This window comes from Hakea prostrata, chromosome 5, assembly GCF_041222555.1.
Source record: "Hakea prostrata isolate BN-2017 chromosome 5, UWA_Hpros_2, whole genome shotgun sequence".
In the NCBI taxonomy this organism is placed as follows: domain Eukaryota; kingdom Viridiplantae; phylum Streptophyta; class Magnoliopsida; order Proteales; family Proteaceae; genus Hakea; species Hakea prostrata.
This window is the reverse complement of record NC_142604.1, coordinates 7,918,379-7,937,381: the sequence shown is the minus strand read 5'-3', so window position 1 is coordinate 7,937,381 and position 19,003 is coordinate 7,918,379. Positions and strand designations below refer to the sequence as shown.

Sequence of the window (19,003 nt, the reverse complement as noted above, 5' to 3'; positions counted from 1 at the left end):
AGAGTTATCATCATATCATTGTGCTGACATGCTGTAAAGGTGTGCGTAAATTGAAAATCTTAGGATTTCTCATATCCATCCAAAATGCAGAATATATTAATGAGCTTTTGTACCTTATGGAATAGAAAGATTTAAAACAGAATGGATCAACCTTACAAAATCTGTACGAACAAGAGAAGATGGAGAAGATGAGTAAAAAGAATATATAGAAATATCTTGCAACAATGAGAAATATTTTATACAACCATAAGAGTTTGAAATTCTAGACAACCTATAGCTTCGAATTTGGAAACAACCTCTTCATGGAAGAAGTAGGTGTAAGACTTCCTACATTATGACCTTTTTTAGACCCTGTAGTGATGGGAACCTTATGCACTGGGTAGACTCTGTATCAACATGGGTGTGTGGCCCTATCTTTCAGTTACAGAACCTTTAAGCTGGTGTTGGAACTTTCTTCCCAAGTTGGAGAAATAGCTAGAATGGCTGAGAGGGAAAGAACAATCTTATCCATACTTGGGTGGTTTATTGGGTTCTTACTTAAAGCAGCACCCTATTAGTGTGGCCAGAGACAGAGCCAGGTCCAATGGATGATTTGCTTCTAGAGAAGGATATATCAATCCTCTTAGCTTTTCTTCATTTTTCTCATGGAGTATCCCTATTAAAACATCAAGTAAGTGCAGATCTTCTCCCTGGGATGAAATATCTTTACCATTAATTAGTTCAAGCATTACAACCTCATATTCATAAACAGCTGACTGTCTTTGGAGATATCCCATTTCATCTTCTTAATAGAGGCTAAGTCCTCATTCATGGCTCCACAGTACACAGGTTCATGGTTCCCCCCCCACTCTTCCAGTAAGGAACTCATCGCATTTATCCTCTGATGTGTCTTTGACTGATTCTAAAGAGAATTGAATAAAACTCGCAACAGGTCATCTTCGACAGCAGCATAGGATCAACTCTATTCATCTTAAGCTTATGGAGGATAAGATATGAGGATATGAAATAACTAGCTAAGACAATAGCAAATGTAATAATAACATAGAATAATGTTTTACTTGAAGCATTATTCACTGATGGAGAGGAAGGAGGTGGTGGTGGAGCAGGAGGCGAAAGAAATCAAGGAAACAATGCTGTGAAGAACACCCATTTGGATTTTGGGTGTTTTAGACATATAGAACTCAAAAAAAATCTCATATTGATCTGTTGAGTCCCAATGTGTCCAAGTCCATTATATTATCTCACTACATGCAGATGGGATCCTTCAAATTTCATATCTACAGTCAATAATTTTGAAGTTAAAATATCAATATCCAGATGTCCAACTAAACTCAGAAGGATGATCCCTGAAGGCATGGGATTGTTGCTTGACTGCTCCTTTCTTTCTCTGTTTTCAGTATTTGAATTTTGAACAAGAAAAAGCCTTGGCTATATCGCTATCTTTGTTTCTGTAGTGTCCAAAAGCGGATTACATGAAGAGTTACTTCACAAAACAACTGAGTGAGGCTGCGTGGATGGCATGGATCTACCCGTTTGACTGAGAAAAAACATTTTTCTTGTTTTCCATTAACATACTGCAAAAGTTTCTATTCATCCAAGATTGCGATATAGTTCAGAATGTATTCTCGGAATGCATGCCAAATACTATCATATTGTTCCATTTTTTAAATAAAACCCAGGAATTACTTATGGATTCTCACCATAAATTTCTTGACTATGAATAATTTTTTATTTTTTATTTTTTATTTTTTATAATCACGAATAATATTAGTGTTCTGAGAGATCTAATGGAAGAAGATTTGCAAACTAAATATGTGAAATAGATAGTACCGAACATCAAATTAAACTAGTTAAAATATCAAAAGAATTTAAGTAATTAATTTTGTATGATTCGACCACCCTCTGTCTATACTTTTATAGAAGAATCCATTAACTTGAAGGCAACTAGACCTCAAGAATTCATTATAATATTTCAATCCAAGAAATCTCTCATTGTCCATTTCACCTTATTCTAGTTGTTGTTGATATTATCTCATAAAAAGAGGATCCTATATTACAATCGTATGCATTAAAACTTATAGTATTTTACTTAAAAGGCAAAAAAGATCGACTTATGTCCTTAAGGGGTTGTTCAGTTGGCAAAAGACAAGCCAAATTTGAATTCCCTCAGGGATAAGGGCAAAGCTCTACTTTATATCTAAATTATATGTAAAAAGCTACTCCTTGAGGATGTAGTAGTCAAGATGCGTGTAAGTCTGAAATCTCAGGATCTCTCATATGCAAATTGAGGGATCCAAAATATAGAATCAAGAGCCAAATTGGTCCCCATCAATTTGGATTCAGATTCCTATGCTGAAATTGATATGTTAATCAACCTCTGCACCTTATGCGGTTGAAAGATCCAAATAAAATGGACCATACCTTACAATTTTATCGAAATCTGTACACACAAGCCATATCGAATACAAATACTTGAGAAGCCAGAGAAGATGAGCATGAAGAATACATAAAAATATCTTGTAACAATGCAAATTTTTTTATACAGCTAATGCCTAAAGCTTCAAGTTTGGAAACAGCCTCTTCAGGAAAGTAGGTGTAAGACTTCATACATTATGACTTTCCTTAGACCTCGCAGACAGGGAACCTTATGCACTGGATACAACCTGCACAGCACTATCTTTTTGCACTTCCTCTAGGCTGTTATTGAAACTTTGTTCCCCAGTTGGAGAAATTGCTAGAATGGCTGTGAGAGAAAGAACAATCTTATCCATACTTGGTCGCTCTATTGGATTCTTACTTAAGCAGCTCCCTATTAGTTTGGCTAGAGACACAGCTAAATCCAAAGGATAATTTGCTTCCAGAGGAGGATCTATCAATCCTCTTAGCTTTTCTTCATTTTCTTCATGGAGTATTCCTATAAACACATCAAGTAAGTGCAGATCTTCCCCTTGGGATGAAAAATCTCTACTGCTAATTAGTTCAAGCATTACAACCCCAAATTCATAAACATCTGACTTGGTAGAGACCAAACCATCCTCCAAATACTCAGGTGCCATGTAACCTTTCTTCGCAGGCCCATGTGGTTTCCGAACCCCACCTGGACCAAAGGAGGCTATCTTAGCCCTGAAATCACTGTCCAGAAGAATACTGCTGCTGTTGATATCCTTGTGAACATGAAGGTCGGTGTAGCTGTGGAGATAATCAAGCCCCTTGGACACATCCAATGCAATCTGCACCCTCTCTATCCAGCTAAAATCCTTGGGTCTACTCATATCCTTCCCATGGATCCAGTCACTCAAAGGTCCATTCATGGCATACTCATAAACAAGATACCAAAAACCATCATTGAAACAAACACCTGAGAGCTTGATAATATTGAAATGGTTTATCTTGGAGAGTAAATTTATTTCTTTGGAGATATCCCAGTTTATCTTCTTAATAGCTGCTAGGTCCCCATTAATGGTTCCACGGTAAACAAATCCACCGATCCAGCACTCGAGGCTGAAATTCTCTGTCGCTGATTGCAACTCTTCAAACTTATACACTTTAATGGATTGAGCAATACCCGCAAGGAACTCACTGGATTCATCCTCTGATTTGTTATTAACTGATTCTGAAGAGACAATTGAATAAACCTTGCTCCTTCTCGTCTTTGAGACCAACATATGATCAGTTTGTTTTCTCTTAAGCTTATGGAGGACAAGAAATGTTGATGTGAAAAAGACAACCAAGAAAATAGCAACAGCAAATGCAATAATAACATAAAATAATGTATTGCTTGAAGCATCACCATTTGATGGAGACGAAGGAGGTGGTGGAGGAGGAGGAGGAAGGGATGGTAGATTTCTTAAAGGAACAAGGAGAGTTGTGTATGGGTAAATGGTGGAGTTGCTATAAAGCCCATTGGCTTCAAGGATCTCTGTGGTGTTAGCTCCAAATTGTTTACTTATCAAGAAAATAGTATCACCTGGAATTATTGAGTAACTGAGTAGATATTTGATGCCCACATCAGTTTGATTGTTGGTGGGACAAGCACATCGAAGGGTTACTGGAATCCTTTGGCCAATTTTGAGGTCTGGAGCCAACGTATTGTCTTGGTTCTGGATGGCTTGACAGGTAGAAAGACCTTGGAAGGTGTCATTAGCAATGGTGAATGGAGTATCATTTCGTTTGACAGAGTAACTTGTGTTTGCCCCAGAATACTGACCAGAACAGGAACAATTGACAGGGATGATTATCTCAAATTTTGTTTCAAATGTTGCATCCTCAGAGACTAAATTAATCTGGGCAAGCTGAGATGGGTTGGAGCCAAAGAGAGCAGCTATGGAAGGAACCGTGGAATATGGTGGCTGAGATCTGAAGATGAGGTAGGACTGGCATGTTTTATTGATGCCATTGCAGGAGTAACCAAGAGCAGAAGTTGAATTATCTATGTTTCCACAATTAAAGGTGTCTAATCCCAGGTAAGGTTCTTGAGCATGAATGAGAGAGGAGGAATAAATCAAGGTAAAAATGAAGAGAAGGACAAGGGAATGAAGAACACCCATTTGGGTTTTCATGTTTCAGAAAGGTAGAAGACAGAAAATTTGGAAAAGCCTTGGAGAGTTGGAAATGTCCATCCTCCCCAAAGTTCCAACGTATCTGCTTCCAATATATATAGACACCAATTCCATTTACTATTTCTTATAATATATATATATATATATATATATATATATATATATATATATATATATATATATATATATATATATATATATATATATATATATATATATATATATATATATACTTCTTGATGGAATCTTCCAAGTTTCATTTTGAAGTCAATGATTTAGTGTTAAAATATCAATATTTTGAGTTTCCAACAGAGCTCAGAAGGTAATTGAAGGCAGAGAAAGGGGTTTGCTTGCTTAGTTGCTTTCGTATATCTTTCTCTTATTGATGTTCAGTCTCTGAATTTTTGACTGGTAAACCATGACTCTGTCAGCCATTTGTGGATATCAGGAGGAGTATCAGTGACCATAAACAAAGATGAATTTTGATTCTTCTGCTTCTTCTACTTTTTTTTTAATAGAAAAATTATCTTTCTAATAAATGTTTTATCTTAGATGATTTTCTGAAGGAAATTTTTTTCTCTATATTTGGCTCAATATAATTATTTTATTTATTTATTATTATTAATTTTTTTTTTATTGTTGTTGTTGTTCTATGATAAGAACTATGAAATCAACAATATCTTTCATTATTTTTTAATACCCCCTCAGCCTCATTTGAATTCCTCAATTGTGGGTGAGAGAAACGTATTGGATTGTTCAGGGGTGTGCTGCACATCTTGTGACTTCCAATTGTATTTACACGAGGTAATAAGCTATCTTTGGAACTGACATAGATTGAGTAAAAAACTGAGCATGATGCACACTTTCAGATATTTTAAAGTCTAGTTATCAGATTGACTGAAACCATCAGAAAGGGAGTCCATCCATATGTCGAGCTACCATGCCCATTAGATGTTTGATGCAGCTATTTGGAAGTCTTCTATACATAATCAATGTTGAAAAGAGGTCACCCACAAGGCACAAGCTGATGAATTAATTGGGATGAGGTGGTATTTTTTCCGACTAATTAAATCATTAATCTCTCTGATGATTGATTAAATTTAACAAGAGTCATCCATTACTTGTGTTGCTTGGGAGTTAGGACAATGATTCAGGAAGCAACTTCTTGCTTCTAGTGTGTTCCATGCCTTTCTTTTTCTTTTTTTCTTTATTCTTTGGTGATAAAGCCTCTTTTCAATCCACTTTTTTTAAGTTTCAGCAACAGTTTTAATTGGTTTTTGAATCATTTGAAGTGCTTAGACTCATGTTAAATAGTGGTGGCTTAACTTACAAGGGATGTGATGCATCAATACTCCTGGATGGCAGTTCAACAGAGAAGAGTGCAACTCCAAACTTAACTGTGAGAGGTTTCAATGTCATTGATCTTATAAAATCTGCCATGGAACAACAATGCCCTGGTGTTGCCTCTTGTGCTGACATAATTATCATGGCTGCCAGAGAAGCTGTAGTCTTGGTAAGCTGCCTAATTCATTTTCTTACATAATGTAGCTCACAGGCAAAAGATGTTAGAGGACTTTCACTGAGAATCTCTGTTTGAAGAGCCTAATCCGTATTGAGGAAAAGTCACATTCTAGCATATACAGTCCAGCAACATAAAAAGAGTTCCAGCTTAGATAATTAAGCTCATTAAAAAGTTCAATAAGTTTTTTTTCCTTAGAAAAAAGGTTCTTATGGATAGTTATTAGTTGTTGCTGATCAAGAGAAAGCTCCACGCAAATTATTGCTCTTAAAATCCTGTGTTGATACAATTAATCTTGTGCATGCAGGGGTGGAGGACAGTTCTATAATGTAACAACAGGGAGAAGAGATGGCTTAATTTCAGTCAAGAGTCAAGCTCTTGCTCTCTTACCTCAGCTAGCGTATCAATCACTGATGTTATTGCAGCATTTGCAAGTAGGAGCATAGATGTTCCAGGCATGATTACGCTCTTGGGTATGTAAAGTCTTCACATTCTTTTGGTTTCATGGTTCATTATTTTACTTTTGACTTCAGCAAAATCATATGCACAGAGAAATTCTTAACTAAGAAGTGTATTGATGAGAAACTAAGAGGAGCAACAAACAAGCAAAAGATCATTGGAGAAAACTATACAATGAATAGTTTTTTAATGATTGTTTCCATGCATTTTGAGCTAATAATTATATTTTTTTTGGGGGGGGGGGGGGGTGAGGTTTTATTTTCATGTGGACACACAGTAAGGTTTGCACATTGTTCTTCCTTCAAAGATCGCCTTTACCATTTCAACAACGCAGGCCAGGCTGATCCAACAATGGATAGGCTTCTGGTTACTGTATTAAAGCAGACTTGTCCCCAGAATTCAACAACCAACAACTTAGTTAATTTGGATCAGATTACAGCTAGTGCAAACACAATGGACAACTCCTACCAGCAGATACAGATCAACAAGGGGAATTCTACAAATTATTCTAGAGTTAGATATGGACTATTGAACAAATCCTACAGTGCAGTTGCTAGCCTACAGTATCCTCAATGCACTATTTGTGGCTGCCTTGCTTAAGCTGGGAGCTGTAAATGTCCTTACAGAACCACTAGGAAAGATTAGGACTTCATGTCAACCCATTAATCACCCTCCTCCAACTAGTCATTAACCTATACATTTTTAGGTGAAAGTGCCGTGAGAGGGTGATGTACATGCACTGCCTAGTACCAACTCAGAGCTGTTCGGGATTCCAGAAGCAGACGCAGCTTTAGTCTTTAGGTTAGTAGGGTAGTTAGGATTTTGTTATATCTTTCATTGGATAATTATGTAAAGATATCTTATAATTTGGTAGAATACAAGGAAGAGTTTTAGCAAGCTTGAAGTTGTTTTCTGTTTCAGAGTCCTAGACTAGATTTTGTTTTCATATGAATATGCTTATAACAAAAATATTGAATAAATATGCGCATGAACTGAGGTTGTGAAAATTTAGCTGTGCATGGGCAAACCTTTTTTCCCTTCTCTCATTATCCAATTTCTTCTCTCCTCTGAAACTCTAGATTCATCTCAGGTTTCCTTTCTTCAGTGACATGGCCCTCCAGGGTGTCCATGTTTCAGTGCATTTGGCTATCTGGAAAGTAAAATAATTTACATCTCAAGTATAAACACTATTGACAACCCTACTATCTGCAGACTGAGAAGTACAGATGAATTACATTCAAAAAGTGTCACCATTTAACTGCTAACAGTAATGTTCGTTATGCAGAAATATGTTGCTGCCCCTGATTAACTAGCCATGACTTGTCAAAATCATTAATACACTGCATGGCAGGACTTCATCATGTAGACGACATGATACTCCACTCACAGGGCAAGTTTTAGCTCTTCCCCTGTTTGCTTCATTAGTTTCATTTCAATTGTCCATTCTAGGATCCATGTTTCAACAATGCTGGCCGGTGACCAATAACACATCCAATTCTAGTTACTGTATAAAAGCAGACATGTCCCCAGACTTAAACAACCTTTGAGATAGTTAATCTGTCTAAGACTACCGCAAGTGCAAACACACTGAAGAATCCTACTACTGGTAGATTGAGAATAAAAGAGGAACTATAAAAACTGATCAAGAGATAGATCTGGACTTTGGAACTAGTCCAACAGAGTAGTTAGCCTAGAGTAATATGTCTATGATGCCCACTTTGCTGCTTTCATGGTCAAGTTGGGAGCTGTAAATGTCCTCACAGAACCATTAGGAAAGATTAGGACTTCATGTCATACCATCAACCACCCTCTTCCACCAAGCCGTTAACTGTTATATTTACTTATTGGATTGATATTGGATTAATATTGGATTAAGGTTTCATGGGAGAGTGTTGCATGTTTCTGCCTATTTGGCAATCTGAAAAATAAAATAAGTTGCATAGCAAGTATTGACAATGTTGACAATTCATGCTTCCAGCAGATGGAGAAGAGTATATTGATTACGTTCAAACCAGTGCCACCATTTAGTTGCTAACAGTAATGTTCTCTACACTATGTTGCTGCCCCAGATCAATCAGCTGTGCTTGCTGTCAATATCCTTAAATCACTGCATGCATGGAGAGACTAGAACATCCTTAGCTGCCATTGATGCTCTACGCACATGTTGAGTTTTACCCCAAACTGAGTTGGCCAAATGGCAAATAGTGTTGAAAAATCTGGACCACCAAATGAGTCCACAGGATGCAATGTCATATGATGAATTCTCAGATGAAAATAACTTCAATCCTTCTCAAATCATACTGCAACTAGACGTTATTATCAGATATAGGTAGTAAATTAGAAGTACTAGTTAAGATACTACATACAGATACATGGTTCTCTGCTGACCTTGTCACTTATTTATCCTCATTGACACATTCAGCTCTTTTATCAGGACAAACAGAGCAGGAAATTTTCAGCATTGTCAAGAAATTTGCTGTCCCTATAGTTTTCAAAATAATTCTTCTTTGATGACGCATCTCAGCAGTTCCACTTGAGCTGATAGAACTCAACATGCTCACACTGTACATATAAGTTCGTCAAGTCAGCAATGGTTTACCCCATTTGGAACTGCAGTGACATACAAGACTAGTTTGATCCAATAGCCATGCTCTTATGAATGATGGAAAGCATATTAGATATAATAAAAATAATTCTGCTAAGATCATTCACATTTATTTGGTTTTTATATTTGTATTTTCAACCAAATAAAAGGATGAAATTTCTAATGAGTTCCTTCATGTTTATTTGGTGTCCTTGCATGCTAAAACATTCAGAGGAGTTATAAAAAAAAATCATTCATTCACTAATATGGTTTACAAGTTTGCAAACTCTAGAAAGTTACCCTCAGTTGGCTTTCAATGATAGTTTTACAAAGCTTAAGACAGCTACTCTGGGTACTGAACTATGATGTAGAGCTTTTCCATGATGAAATCTCAGAATCTCTCATCTACAACTATCGATATGAGACAATATGACTACATTTCTTAAATGCCAGTTTAGTTGACCTCTGCAGCTTATGCGATTGCAGAGTCTTCAAAAGGATGAACCAATTGCATTTATTGAATTGTTTACATACAAACTATATCACATACATAAGAAGACAGAAGTGTATGCCTTCGAAGAATCCAGAGTAAAGAAGTTCTACAACTTCAGAACTGTAAGAGTTCTGAGCAACTAATAGGTATGCAATGATGACTTTAACTTGACTGTGGATTAAACATGGCAAAATTTAAGGCTGCAATGACACAATTTGATAGTCCAAACCTATCTGCTAGGGTCCCTATGAGCTGCTGTTGAAATTCTGGTTACCCAGGAAAGATGATTCCCAAGTGAGTGAAGCAGCCATGATTCCTGAGAGAAACTGCACAATGTCATCCATACGTGGACGACTAGCTGGATCCTTCCTCAAACAACTCTCTGTTAGTCTGGCCAGAGACAGAGCTAGGTCCAAAGGATAATTTGCTCCTAGAGAAGGATCTAATAGTCCTCCTAGCTTTTCTGCTTTATTTCCCTCCTGGAGTAAAGCTTTTAACACATCAAAATAGATCAAATCTTCCCCTTGCGATGAAACGACATCTTTTCCGCTTAATAGTTCCAGCATCAAAGCCCCAAACGCATACACATCCAGCTTCAGAGAGACCAAACCATTCTCTAAATACTCAGGTGCCAAATAACCTATTGTCCCAACAATGTGCTTCGTCAAGGTGAAATCATCACCTTCCTTCCCTTCGGTAGACCTTGCTAAACCAAAATTGGCTATCTTAGCCCTGAAATTGCTGTCCAGAAGAATATTGCTGCTTTTTATATCTTGGTGGATATGAGAAGGGTTGGTATAACTGTGAAGATAATTAAGCCCCATGGACACATCCAGTGCAATCTGTACCCGTTGTATCCAGCTTAAAACCTTTGTCTTGCTCATGTTGCCTCGGAGCCAATTACTTAGAGGTCCATTCATGGCATACTCGTAAACAAAATACCAATGCCCCTCACTGAAACACACACCCGAAAGCCTGATAATATTGATATGGTTGATCTTGGAGAGTAGATTGATTTCTTTAGAGACATCTCCATCGATCTTTTTAATAGCAGCTAGGTCTCCATTAATGGTTCCACGATAGACAGATCCACTGATCCAGCAGCTGGAACTGAAATTCTCTGTTGCAGCTTGCAAATCTTCAAATTTATACACTTTAATGGATTTAGCAATGTCAGCAATACCTGCAAGGAACTCGCTGGATTCGTTCTCTGACTTCTTTGTCAACTGTTGGTTTCTGATATGAATCGAAGCTTTTGGATATGATAGTTGAATCATCAGTGCTCATATTGGAGATGAGGATGTGATCGGCTTCACTACTCCGTTCGCGGAAGAAAAGAAACCAGGCGGTGAGAAACACAGCCAACATAACCCCAATTGTTGCAGCAATTCCAATAACAACATAGACCCATGTTTTCGTTGATCCTTTATTTTGTGATGAAGACAAAGATGGAGACGGTGGAGGTGGGGAAGGGGGAGGTGGTGGGGTTAGGGTTTGAGAAAAGGAAGGTGGGTTCTGTAAAGGAACAAGGAGTGTTGTGAATGGGTAAATGGTATAGGAGGACTCAGAAAGATCATTAGCCTCAAGTGTTTGCAGGACATCAGCTCCAAACTGGGCACTTACAGAGGAAACAGAATCACCAAAAGTGACTGTGTAACTAAGTAGATAGTTGTTGCCAGCATTACTTTGATTCTTTGTGGGACAAGCACACCGAAGGGGTACATGAATCCTTTGGCCAGGATAGATTTTAGTAGCAGACGTAGTGGATTGGTTCAGGATAGCTTGACAGGTAGAGATACCTTGGAAGGTGTTGTTAGCAATCGAGAAAGGAGTATCATTTGATTGAACAGAGTAAGTTGTGTTTGCCTGCGAATACTGACCTGAACAAGAACAATTGACGGGAATGATCACCTCCTCGTTTGTTTCAAAGGTTGCTGTGTCAGAGACTGAATTTATCTGGGCGAGCTGAGATGGATCGGAGCTAAAGAGAACTGCAATGAGAGGAACTGTGGAATATGGCGGCTGAGATCTGAAGATGAGATAAGTCTGGCAAGTTGCGTTGACTCCATTGCAGGAGTAACCAAGAACAGAAGTTGAATTATCTGTGTTTCCGCAATCAGTTGTGGCCTCACCCACGTAGGGTTGTTGAGCAAGAGCACGAGAAGAGGAATAAATCAAGGAAAGGATGCAAGTAAGGATGAGAGATTGAAGAACACCCATTTGCAGGTAAAAAGGGAAACACAAAACCCAGAAACCTTAGGATGTATCAGTTCTCAAAAAGTTACAGAAATTTAAATAATCAAAATATAGAGTTCCGAGTCTTCCGACTTGGAGAAGAACTTTGCTTGGGTGACATGCATTTAATGTGCAAACGTCAAGCATGTGTCAGATTGAAATTTTAACGGTTGATATTCAATTTCAATCAAAATTTCGAATCTAACTGTTCAAAATCTCGACTTAAGTCATGTGCACATTCAATTTCGCTTGGAGAAGGACTGAAGGAGTGGGATTTTATTTGCCATCCCCGTATCGTCTCCGGTTTTTTTGCTTTTGTTTTTTTTTTTTCTCTTTTCGTTTTGTTTTCCCACCCCTTTTTCTCTTCCTCTTTCCCCTTTCCCCTTGTCTTCTTTCTTCCCCCTTTTCCCTTTTGTCTTTTCCTCCTTTCTTCCCTTTTTTCCTTCTCCTTTTCGCCTCTTTCCTTTCCCCCCTTCCCCCCCTTCCCTTCCTTCCTGTCTTCTGTTCCTTTCGGGCTCTCATCCCCTCGATTAAAATTATGAAACTATAAGCAGGTCAAAATTAGAAGCTGCCTCAGCAAAACCTTGGACGTGACGTTAACACCTAGGAAGAGCAAATGAAGGTCAAGAAATATCCCGTAGAGGTCAAAAATTTGCTGCTTCTGGCATCACCTTCATAACTGAGCAATCTCTGTGAAGTCGTGAGCTCCTAATCGAAAACGGAATCCTATTGGAGTAGCGCCCCCGTTGTCTTCTTGTAACACCACAAAATGATGGGGAAACGAAACAAGAAGAAAAACTAATTGAAACATAAACCCTAAACAACTGATTTCAGAACATGGATAGAATTTATATTAGAAATTTCTCTAACAATTTCCGCAATAGAAGTTCTGTCCTTTAAAATGGATGTGTGAGAAACATCAAGAATTCTTGTTTCTTTAAAATGGATGCATGATCCGGTTGCATGTTAGAGAAGAAGGTGAATCAAAGCAGATCTACAACTTTCCCCTCCCTTCCTTTCTTTTAGTGGCTTAAGCCCCTCGAATCGAAGCAGAACTTTAGCACAAAGTTCATAACAGTTGATTGCGAACTCGCTCTAGGGCTTTCGAAATGAGTGTTTAGTGTTTGATAGAATCAGGGGTCCTGTTGTAAATTTACAAAATCAAAAAGCCCTTTAATGTAAAAAAAATAAAATTATATTTACAACTAAACCCCAACACTTTTAATTGAAACCGTTCGATCGTATATTATATACGTGGAGAAATCCGGACCGCCGGCTGCTGCCAACAGCGGCGGCCGCAAATAAAAATCCGTAAGAGACTATTACATTTTGACCTGTCACTTCATTCTCCATTGCGATTATTTAAAAGATCAGAAAAGGGTTGACTTTTTCTGCGTATCTGCGCGGAGGAAATAGGATCAGAGTAGGCAGGCAGGCGGGAAGAAATTTAACGGCAGCCGGCAATGATGACTATGTTGACTTTAGAAAGGCATAGACGCATAGTTGAATTGGGGGAGCGTGGGATCTGGGAGGCGGCGCAGAGAGGAGGGGAGCTCGGCTGGCTGGCTAAGCCGCTCAGATTCGGGAATTGGATCAATCGAGCTGATTCGTATCAGTTCGACTGTGGATGGTTTTGCTTTTGAGTTACAAAACAGAGAATCCTGGAGTCCAGATCCTCTCATCTAAAATTGTTTCATAGTTCACCTGATAATAGGTGGGCCCAGCGTGCTTTTGTCAGATTGATTGCGTTATTTTATGTTAAATTGAAGAGCAAATTGCACAGGCACCCCAAAATAGAGGCATTAAAGCACAGACACCCCATTTTATGTTTAAAAAACACAGACACCCCAATTCAATAAACATACTAGTCCATTCTGTTATTGAAACCATTAGTCCACTGTTTATTTTTATTAAATTCCAAAAATGCCCTTATGTAAAAAAAAAGGCCAAATGCATTCTCTCTTCACTCGGCTCTCTTCGGCTCCGGCGTGCCACCACCATCATTACCGCCTCCGAAGCGAAGGTTTCCATCCTACTAATGCAATCGAAGATGATAAACCCAAAATTTGATATTTATGTATACACGATCTTGCTTCAGATCAGCAATCCGACGTCCATTGCTTCCCGCTGGGCAGTTCAACGCATTCGCTGGTCGACATATAGATCAAAACCTAGAACCGAGGAATACCTTTTGGAATATCTTTTCGGTCGCTCCGTTTATCTAGCAAAATGCAAAACGAGGAAGTTTCAGTTGAGAGAAGAAAAAACCAAAACCTCCGCCCTCCTTGTTCACCTAAACTAACAAATAAGCCTAGAGCGAAAGAGAGCAAGAAGATTTCAAGAAGTCAATTCCGATTAAACGGAATCATTTTATTCGAGGTCGTTCCGTTAAAAGGAAATCATTGGATTTCAAGAAATCGGTTCGATTAAAAGGAAACCATTCACAATATCATCGGATCCATTAACTGGATAAAGAACTAGAAACAAGTAGCCATTAATGCATCCTACCTCAGCAGAACTCCTGCGAAACTCTCTAAGAACAATCTTGTCCCAGTCATTGATATCGAACTCAACAGAAGATCTCATTCTGGTTCTAGGTTTTGAGCTATATGCGAAATGCAAAACTAAGCACAAAAAAGGAGGTTTCAGTCGAGAGAAAAACCCAAAACCCCTGCGCTTCTTGTTCATCCAAATTTTGTATAATTCCACCCAAACGGCAATGGATACTTTCAAAATAATAGAGACACATGTGAGATTCTTCCCAAAATTTATGGCGAGCTTTTCTTCCTCTCTCTGTTTCTCTTCGCTACCTGAAAATCATTCAAAGGAATCAATAATAACCACATTAAATATTAAAACCACTTGCAGAAGAAGCCACTTGACCCATTACTAATTAAAACCGAATCCCTTTTTACGTTTCTGAAAAAATCTAGTTAGTCACAGGTATATCAAATGAAAATATAGTAAGAGGTTAACTGAGAGAGACAAAGATTTCAGAATCCATCTTCGTAGGCCGCCAGGAGACGGTGTTCATGAGCAAGGCGATAATCGACGGCGGAGGTGGAGAGCCGAGTGAAGAGAGAGAATACATTTGGCCTTTGTTTTACATAAGGGCATTTTTGGAATTTAATAAAAATAAACAGTGGACTAATGGTTTCAATAATAGAATGGACTAGTATGTTTATTGAATTGGGGTGTCTGTGTTTTTTAAACATAAAATGGGGTGTCAGTGCTTTAATGCCTCCATTTTGGGGTGTCTGTGCAATTTGCTCTAAATTGAATGGAGGGTGAGAGACGAAAGAGGAAATCTACGTTGATTGTTCAATTGGTAAGCCAAACTATGAAGTCAAGAGTTTGAATCGCTAAATTTGCGTTTTAAATTTCAAATTAATAAATTCAACAGACCAACTCCCACAAAATGGCCCATACATATCTAACATTTAGATTCATGTGAGGCCCATTTGAACAACTGATGGGTAACAAAGCACCTGTGCAATTGAAAATTTAATAGAAATTGACCATCTATTTCCTTGTAGATGTATGACATGTGTTCAAAATCACATCAAATGGTTAAAATCTATTTTTAAGTTACGTCAAAGAATTATAATTAAATTTTAAAAGATGTAACTTATAAATGAAACTTAACTTTTTGAGGTGATGTTAGAACACATGTCACATATCTACGAAGAAATAGACAGGATATTAGTCCCTGTGCAACCAGCCCTTTCTCCCACTAAAACTAGTGAGGAGTGAGGATCCCACACCCTTTCGACGAGAGCGTTAGTTAGTCATTTTGGTTGGAGCTTTGTGCTGGAAATTTAAGCCAAGGAGTTCCGATCCTGGCATGACCGATTGGAGCTGATCAGTTTTACAATTCCAAGTTTCTGGAAGAGGAGGTAGGAGTATGTGTTGAAATGACTAGGGAGGAATCGCAGTGAGTTAGAGCAGCAATTAGGCGGACCCAGGAACAAGGAATTGTAGATGGAGAACTCCAAACTGATTGCTTAAGCCTATTTCAGGTTTTAATGGATCAGGTTCAGTAGTCCCCTTCAATGTGGAGCTCATTGTAAGTAATGTGCTTGAGTTGTCAAGGCTGTTTAACCTATGGTCCTATGTAATTTTGGGGTCATTTCTTGAGAGTCCAATGAGCTTCTTTGAATGAAATAGTCTTTGCCAAGAAAACAAAGGAGAGTCAAAAGGTGGACCTTTTATTGACGGGTGTTCTTTGTCAACTGAACCAACCGTTCGGGATAATATTGTTGTTCTTAACCCAAGTGAATTATGAAATCATATCGACTCATTAGGCAACCATGAAATTGATGGGGGAAAAAAATAAAGAATTGAGAGTGGGGATTCTAGGAAGAAGATAATGGTTGCTTAATATGTTGGTATGATTAGTTTTAGAGGTAAAAATATCCCAAGGGGATGAAAAATCATTGTTGGTTATTTTTGTAAGCTCAAAGCCAATTTTAGATAGTTTTGTGAATTGAAACATTTAATGATTACTTGTGTAAAAGAAAACCTGAAAAATAGCTTATCATGTAGTTTTTTCATAATATTTTTGTGATTGATTTTGGATGATCTGTCCATGTCTCTTGTTTATGAACTATTTTTTGTTTTACAGCAATGAAAATGATTTATTTATACTGAAAGAAATTGTCTTCGACCTAAAGTCCTGCAAATAACTTGTTTTCAAAGTGAAAGACTGTTTTCTTATGGGGACTGGAGTGCAAAGTAGAAAGTTTTTTAGGCCTAGGTCCAGCCCAGCATCCCAAATCCAGAACCTAAGCCTGGCCCAGCCCAGCTCAGCCAATATGGGCTAGCCCAAACAGTTACCAGGAAAGAGATCATACCTTCACCTGGTAACGTTCTTTCACCATTATATAAACACTAAATCGTTGGTTCATTACTATGGAATCAAGGGTTCGTCTGTAAGCTGGCCTAGATGAACCTCAGTTGCAGCACACAAAAAAAGCACCAAATAATCTTACCATTGAAAAAGTAAATAAGCGAAAAATTGGGTGTGGATTAAGTTTAAGTGATACAATTTAAGAGGGGTATTTATGGAATATGACACTCTAAACATAACAACTGTTAAAATCCTCCTAATACTTTGACACAGTTCTTTCATTCGTAGTTGGAGGAGGACAAGAGTTGGAGTTAGAGTCGGATTTGAAATTAGAGCTATAGGAGCAGTACGAGAGATTGAAACGCCTTGGATGTTGTTTTAACTTTTGGAAGCAAGTTGTATCAAATGCCTAAAAAATATTTCTATTTTTAGACACACTCAAACTTGTTTTTAGTATTTCTGAAAGCAGAAACATTTGGTGGGTTATCAAACAGATTTTATGTTTTTCCTCATAAAAACACTAATTTTTATTTATTTATTATTATTATTTTTTTAATAGATAAGATGATTACGCTACTCTTGTGGTGCAATCTCAACGATCTAAAGTAGTGGCGACATGGTATATATTTATAGAAGAATCGCCTTCCTGATGAAATCCCTAGGATTGCTATTTGAGAAGAAAAACTTCCATTTAAGTGCTATTAGCACCTAAACACTCAACGAAACCTAGTTTTTAAGTGTTGATATTGATTAGAAATTGAGATTTCTCCCTTGTTTTGAGAGTTTCAGACTACTTTCGACATTTACTTGTCTGTTTTGATTATTTGTTTGCTTAAAACCAAGGATTTCTTCTCCTTTTGGTGAATCTTTAGAATTTAACTTATACAAGTTAGTTTATAAGAAGATTTAGCTATAGATAATAGAAGAAAATACTATGTTCTAATGTCACTTGAGATTTTTTTATTAAAATAAATTAAAACTCTTTGTATTTGTCTTATATGTTTTTAAGTTTGTAGCATGAATTTCAACAAACAATAGTAGATTTGGCTAAAAAAATCCTATCAATATATCGTCTTCAGTGAGTTTTTAAGAAAGTAACTCTGTAGAAAATCAGATGAAAAAACCATGAATTAAGTTCTAAAACTACATGTTGAGATGGATGAGAAAAATTCCCTAGTTTCCATGAGTTTTCGGTGAAGTGTTGGTTAGTTGCTTCAGCATGAAGAACATAAGCATATCGGTCCATGTTGTCACCTTTACGATTCCAAAAAGATCGATGAATACATTAATAGACTCAACTCAAGAGTAATTAAGACTTAATACTTTATTCTGTTGTTTTAGAGCTAAGGAAAGGAAGCACCAGTTTCCTTAACAAAGCATACATTGAAAGGTGAAGTTAAACACAGAGAATTAAGTATACAGTTTAAGCCATCATCAGGTTAAATTCATGAAAATCAAGAACACCGTTACCATCCAAATCGAACTTCTGAATCATAGCCTTACAGTCTTCATGGGATCTTTCATCACCAAGCCGGCTGAACATCCTCTGCAACCCTTTAGGTGTAATGCACCCACACCCTTTCTCCACCTCAAACATCTCAAAGGCATTTCTAAGGTCTTCATCATCTTCCCCATCTCGATGATCATCACGTTCCACCAACTTCACAAAATCATCAAAATCCATTAAATTATCTCCATCTGTATCAAGATCATTGATCACACCTTGAGCCTGCTCATGGGTTATGTAATCTCCAATGGAAGCAAAGTAGGACCTGAGTTCATCACCAGAGATTTTCCCATCTCCATCACTGTCAAAGTAACCAAATACTTGCTGAAGCTGGTCTCTTTTTGATCTGGGTGTAAGTGAAATAATAGGAGAAGAAGCACTGCGAGGGCTTGACATGTTTGATTTGGAAGGAAGAAGACGAGGGAGGCTTAGCTTGAAACTCTTATATGGTGATGATGGCTTTGAAATAGCCATGAATGATAGAGCAGTGACGATGTATTGATTACTGTTTTTTGTTTTGTTAGCTCCAGCTCTGAAGGAAGTGGAAGAAAATGTGGAGGTTTATATAGAAATCAACGGGGCCGGTTCAGGTAAAGTGACCCAGATATTTTACAGAAATCTTACGGGATGATTCTGAAATCTGTGAAAGAAAAGTACAGAAAACTTGAAAAGAAATTGCGTGTTAGACAGTTAGAGGGATTGAAGGGTAGAGATTTAGGGTTAGGTAGCGGGAAAATTTTTGGTGGAAGGAAAGTTCATGGCAGCTTCGTTAGGGACCCAGGAGTCCAACACCTAACC

The 19,003-nt window shown here is 37.7% G+C and overlaps 4 pseudogenes; 1 reads left to right on the top strand and 3 right to left on the bottom strand.

Moving 5' to 3' along the window:
- Positions 1-2,645: 2,645 nt before the first annotated feature.
- On the bottom strand, positions 2,646-4,547 carry LOC149014821 (lysM domain receptor-like kinase 4 pseudogene; annotated as a pseudogene).
- Positions 4,548-5,862: 1,315 nt separating this feature from the next.
- Positions 5,863-7,228, top strand: LOC149014820 (peroxidase 60 pseudogene; annotated as a pseudogene).
- Positions 7,229-9,579: 2,351 nt separating this feature from the next.
- On the bottom strand, positions 9,580-11,926 carry LOC149014819 (lysM domain receptor-like kinase 4 pseudogene; annotated as a pseudogene).
- Positions 11,927-18,024: 6,098 nt separating this feature from the next.
- On the bottom strand, positions 18,025-18,745 carry LOC149014818 (putative calcium-binding protein CML41 pseudogene; annotated as a pseudogene).
- Between the last annotated feature and the right edge of the window lie 258 nt (positions 18,746-19,003).